This window comes from Lytechinus variegatus, chromosome 17 (assembly GCF_018143015.1).
Source record: "Lytechinus variegatus isolate NC3 chromosome 17, Lvar_3.0, whole genome shotgun sequence".
In the NCBI taxonomy this organism is placed as follows: domain Eukaryota; kingdom Metazoa; phylum Echinodermata; class Echinoidea; order Temnopleuroida; family Toxopneustidae; genus Lytechinus; species Lytechinus variegatus.
In genome coordinates this window covers 20,702,428-20,707,939 of record NC_054756.1, presented here as the reverse complement: position 1 = coordinate 20,707,939, position 5,512 = coordinate 20,702,428, and the positions used below count along the sequence as shown (strand labels likewise).

General features: G+C 37.6%; 1 pseudogene; it reads right to left on the bottom strand.

Annotated features, from left to right (window-relative positions):
- LOC121431313 overlaps positions 1-5,272 on the bottom strand; it is a 30,562-nt pseudogene extending 25,290 nt beyond the window's left edge.
- Between the last annotated feature and the right edge of the window lie 240 nt (positions 5,273-5,512).

The following is a 5,512-nucleotide window of genomic DNA, read 5'->3' as shown; positions in this document are numbered from 1 at the left end:
GACGGTTAGGTAGAAAATGGATACTCCAAGTCACATTCCAGCGCCTCTCCGTGTGGTTCAATGTATTTCCCGAAAATACACACAAATACATGACAGTGGAGGGAGGAACCCGGTCTATAACTTATAAACCCCTATAGTTTCCAATAAGTAGAAATTGGTCGACAAAGAATATAGAAATGTGCCTACCTTAATCAAATTCCATTTCTGCTTGCCATAATTAGACATGATGCATTCCGCTAGACGCTAAAGACCTCAAATGCTTTAGCTCGTTGTGTTGATGAAAAAGGTCACTCATATCAAATAAAAGGGGAGCTGCAAGCTTGTTTGATGGATTATGATATTAGATGGGAGAAAAATTAATTTCATTGGAACGGAGAGAGACGAAATTAACGGGAGGTTTGAATATAAAAGCATAAGAGGGCGCTCTTTGAAGGTGAGCAGCTGGGTTTAGGTCGCTCATTGGCTTTTAGAGTCCATGACAAAAAATACAGTTAGTGTGAAACCCGGGTTTCACGTTAAACAAATTGAAATAGGACTCACCGAAACGCATTATCATGAAGTTCTCAAAATGATTCAGGAAAAGACCAGCAAAAGCCAAGAGGCTGAAAGACAGACCAGAGTTAAAAGAGAGGAGGCAGAAATCCGAAACTGCCATCTTGACGAATTTGCATGAAATGTCTATTAGAAGTAGTCCACACATTTGGCGTATATGTGTATCACCCGCATACATTTGTAATTCCGAAGCTTCGTTATTCCAAAGGTTCGTGTTTCCGAAGGTTCGTAATTCCGACGGTTCGTTAGTCCGAAAACGAAATGAGGTTCGTGTTTCCGAAGGTTCGTAATTCCGACGGTTCGTTAGTCCGAAAACGAAATGAGGTTCGTAATTCCGAAGGTACGTTAGTCCGAAAACGAAATGATTAACGAACCTTATTTCGTTATCGAACTAACGAACCTTCGGATCGAACAACGAATCTTATTTCGTTTTCGAATTAAAGAACCTTCGGATCGAACAACGAACCTAATTTCGTATTCGGATTAACGAACCTTCGGAACATCGAACCTTATTTCGTTTTCGGATTATCGAACCGTCGGAATAGCGAACCTTCGGAATAACGCCACAAATGTTCGGATTAAGGAACCCTTTTACGTTTTCGGATTTACGAACATCGAGGTATAGGCAATTTACGTGTTTCGGAATTAGGAACCTTCTGAATAAAAAAAACTTTCGGAATTACGTGTAACCGCATCACCAGTGGCATAATCAGTCAAAAGAATTGAGGGACTGGAAATGGCGTATTGGGTAGCACTTTTAAAAAGTTATGAGCAAAGCAAGCGAACAAAAAAATACATTCTTTCATGACAAAAATCAAATCTTGTGATAGATTCTAAAATAATATTAAGATTCAGTCAGTATATTTCACCCTTCTCTCTTTTTTATTTCCTTTCCTCTTTATTTTTTATTCGTATTTTATCAATGAATGAATTTTTTGTAGGTCCCATAATACTCCTGGGGGTTGTATCACAAATAGTTAAGTGTGACTTAGATCCGTGCTTAAATCCTGGGGGGAAATTGACCAAAAAAGTGGTGAGGATGTGCCGCGGGCGAGACAAAAAACGGGGGCCGTGGAGCGGGCTTATTGTAAAAATGAGGGTCCTCGCGCTCTCGCAGAGGCGATGGTCGGACAGTCGCCGCTTTTCACCAAAATTGCAGCTCATTGTAGCGGATCAACGCGAATGGAACGGCGTAACGAAAAATATGCAAAGCTCTGGAGTGGATTTCTTTCTTCTTTTTTCTCGATAAGAAGAAAATGCTATGCTTTGGAGCGGCTTTCTCTGTTCTTTTTCTCAATAAGACAAAGATGCTATGCCTTGGAACGGAAATTTGAGTGTAAAAATGGGGGTCCCCTCCGCGGCACATACCCACTATGCATTATATACTGAGTGCCCCCCCCCCCCCGGGCTTAAATGCCGATGCGCACATGACTTGTTTCTATTAAACGCGCAATCTTGCTGATTAATGTACAGTACCACGCGCCCTCTAAGCAAGATTTGACCAATGCGGTGATGCCTTTGATATACCACACACAACTTGAATGTGAGTGCGACTCCAATTAAGTTAGACTTAAATATTTGTTATTTACCCCCCTGTTTATATCCCCATGGTTGTTAGCTTTCATAGGCTTACTGTATATCCCGAACTTTTAAAATGGAAAAAAAAATGTTTTACAGGTAAAGATAAAATCATTCACATCAAGACTAAGAAAATATTCAAATTAATATTTTTTAATCTCATATCTAAATCACGCAAATAGTAACATTGGAAAGCAATGTTCAATATTGAGAGTCTCCTAGTACAATCAATGGTACTAAAACTAATGTATACATTTGTACATTATTACTGTTACACATAATGAATGTAGAATTACCTTGATAAAGGGATTTATTATTGATGTGTGGCAACTTTATATTGTTTTTCTAATTCCTTTACAAAACTATTTCTAGTCAAACATCGTAATCATGCAATAATAACTCTAAGAACGACTCACCAATCAAAATTTGTGAATTATATTATAAGAAGCTTATCAGCCTAGTTAACTATACCAGCTTGCTACATACTTCAGTAGATCTTTAAAATCACAACAAGGTGCAAAGTTTTTTTTACTTGCACAGTGTACATATAAACATCAACAATAAATATTAAATTGTAGTAAATCATTTGAAAATTTTGTGAAATAATTGCCAGAAAATCTGTATAGCAACTGGATAAAAATGGAAGTAAACATTAATTTGTAACTGATAATGAATGACATGAAATGACATTCTTTCAGTATGAAAAGTGTTTAATCATCGTACATCCAGAGCAAAGAAACAATCAATTATACTTGTATTGCAGACAGAACAATTACAATTGGCATATTCCTGAAAAGGTTTTGATTTTTTAATGAACCAAGTGAAATTTTCTTAGCAATAAACAGGGGGCGCGTAACGGTTTTCAAAGTGGGGGGGGGGCTGACCATGCAAACAATTACAATCATGAGTTAATTTTTACGTTTCTGTACACAGTTTTGGAAAAAAAAATGGGGGCTGAAGCTATTGATTGGTTAAAGATCAATAGCTCCAGCCACCACTTTTTTTCAAAACCGTGTTGCGATTGATTGCAACTCTTTCTGCACGCATACATTCGTAATTCCGAAGCTTCGTTATTCCGAAGGTTCGTATTGCCGAAGGTTTGTAATTCCGAAGGTTCGTAATTCCGAAGGTTTGTTAATCCGAAAACGAAATAAGTTTCGAAATTCTGAAGGATCGTTAGTCCGGAAACGAAATGAGGTTTGTAATTCCGAAGGTTCGTTAATCCGAAAACGAAATGAGGTTCGTAATTCCGAAGGTTCGTTAGTCCGAAAACGAAATGATTAACGAACCTTATTTCGTTTTCGGACTGACGAACCTTCGGAACAACGTACCTTATTTCGTTTTCGGATAAACGAACCATCGGAACAACGAACCTTATTTTGTTTTCGGATTAACGAACCTTCGGAACATCGAACCTTATTTCGTTTTCGGATTATCGAACCTTCGGAGTAACGCCACAAATGTTCGGATTAACGAACCCTTTACGTTTTCGGATTCACGAACATCGAAGTATAGGCAATTTACGTGTTTCGGAATTACGAACCTTCGGAATTACGAAGTGTAACTCTTTCTGCAACAGGCCCCTGATCATTATGATCGAGTCGATGTTGGAGTCTTTGATGTAAATCAATTACTTTTAGATGCCTATTTTAAAGGCTATTAATTTCATACTTGCACACGCTCTATCGCATTGCTCATGTAGTCAACTGAATATTAATGCAATGTTTTATGTAGAATATTTCACAATTCTTTATTTGATGAATCCTGAAGTGGATGGAAAGAGTTTATTGTTTATTGTTTTGTTGTTGTTTTTTAGTTCGTTTATTGTTTATTCAATAAGGGGTAGCCCATTCAACATCAGTTGATCTCCCACGGGGCCCCTATAAACAAGAATGCAATAACAGAAAATATCTACAGATACAAACATTCAAAATAACATATGCAAAAAAACAATAAAAGCTGAATTGCGAAGACATCAAAAATAAACATTGCAAAATCAGGGAGATTATTTCAATGGTATTCAAACATTCAAATACATGAATTTTACAAAGTAGCAAGTGCCAGTGTAAACCTTAATTGTCAATCGACTTGAGATAATTTTTTTAGATTATATTTAAATGAATTTGAATGTGACGATTCCCGTATGATGAGGAATATTGTGTTCTCCAAAAAAGCTTTATACATAAAAATATTTATTAAAAAAAATTATTCCTCAGAATAAATCATGATAATGTTCTGGGTGAATGTGCACGACAAAAACATTTAAATAAGTTATTTACAAAATATTGATTTTGCTTATTTTATTTATCTTTAATTTATGGTGATACGCTATAAACTTGAGGAAAACGCTATACATGTTATCGAACTTGTCCTGAACACAATTTTTCCCTAATTTACTTATTAATGAGTTGCAGTCTATAAGAAAAGAATGGTTTTAAAACGTGTGTATAAATCATAGACTATACTACATGAATACCACTATTTATACGAATAATAAGGATATGATTTCTCAGTCTCACTACATTACGGACAACAATGTAAGTATGTGTGTGTGTGTGTGTGTGTGTGTGTGCGTGTGTGTGTGTGTAAGTGTGTGTGCGTGGATGCGAGTAATGGGTTTGGCAGGGAGGGGAGTGAGCTTCAGGCGTGAATAAATTGTATTTTCTCAGGGGACGTCCGACAGGTACATGTAGGTCTGTCTCCTGTCCAGATAACCCTACCAGCCTCTACGCAGACCAACTCATAGCAGAGCTCTTACTTGATTGTGTTTTTGTGTGGCTTGTGGGGAAACGAACATTTCAACTATTATTATGATATAGTCCTTGGGCTCTGCTAGATGAGTTTCTGTCGATTACCTTACCATATTTCGGATGTTGATTGTTCATCATTTCCTACTAGACTGTGTTGTAATACAGAGCCTCCATTTCAGCTCACAGCAACTTACCATTGATTTCTACATGGGCTATACTCAGCTCTTTCACTGGATTCACTCAACCCTGCTCACCCATTAACTGTGACAATTGTAAGTGTTCAGTTCATGAGACAATTCTATTCATCATGTCATTGCAAGTGTTCCTTTATATGCTTACCTTGCTACGTAGACGTTCCAGAACATGAGATTGGTTGGACGCATATCTCCCATCTACGCTACCTCTTCCATCCCACAGCTTCAACACAGACAGTCAGCTGGATGCTTATCTGCTCTTGACATAACCCAAGAGGATGTACATCACAAACTTGATCTGCTTTCCAAATTCAAGAGTGCTGGACTGGATGGTATCCATCCTTGCATTTTACGGGAAACTGCACCTTCGGCGTGTACACCATTGGCCTCATCTGCACTAAGTCGGTCAAAGAAGGCAAGTTTCCCTTAGCATGGAAA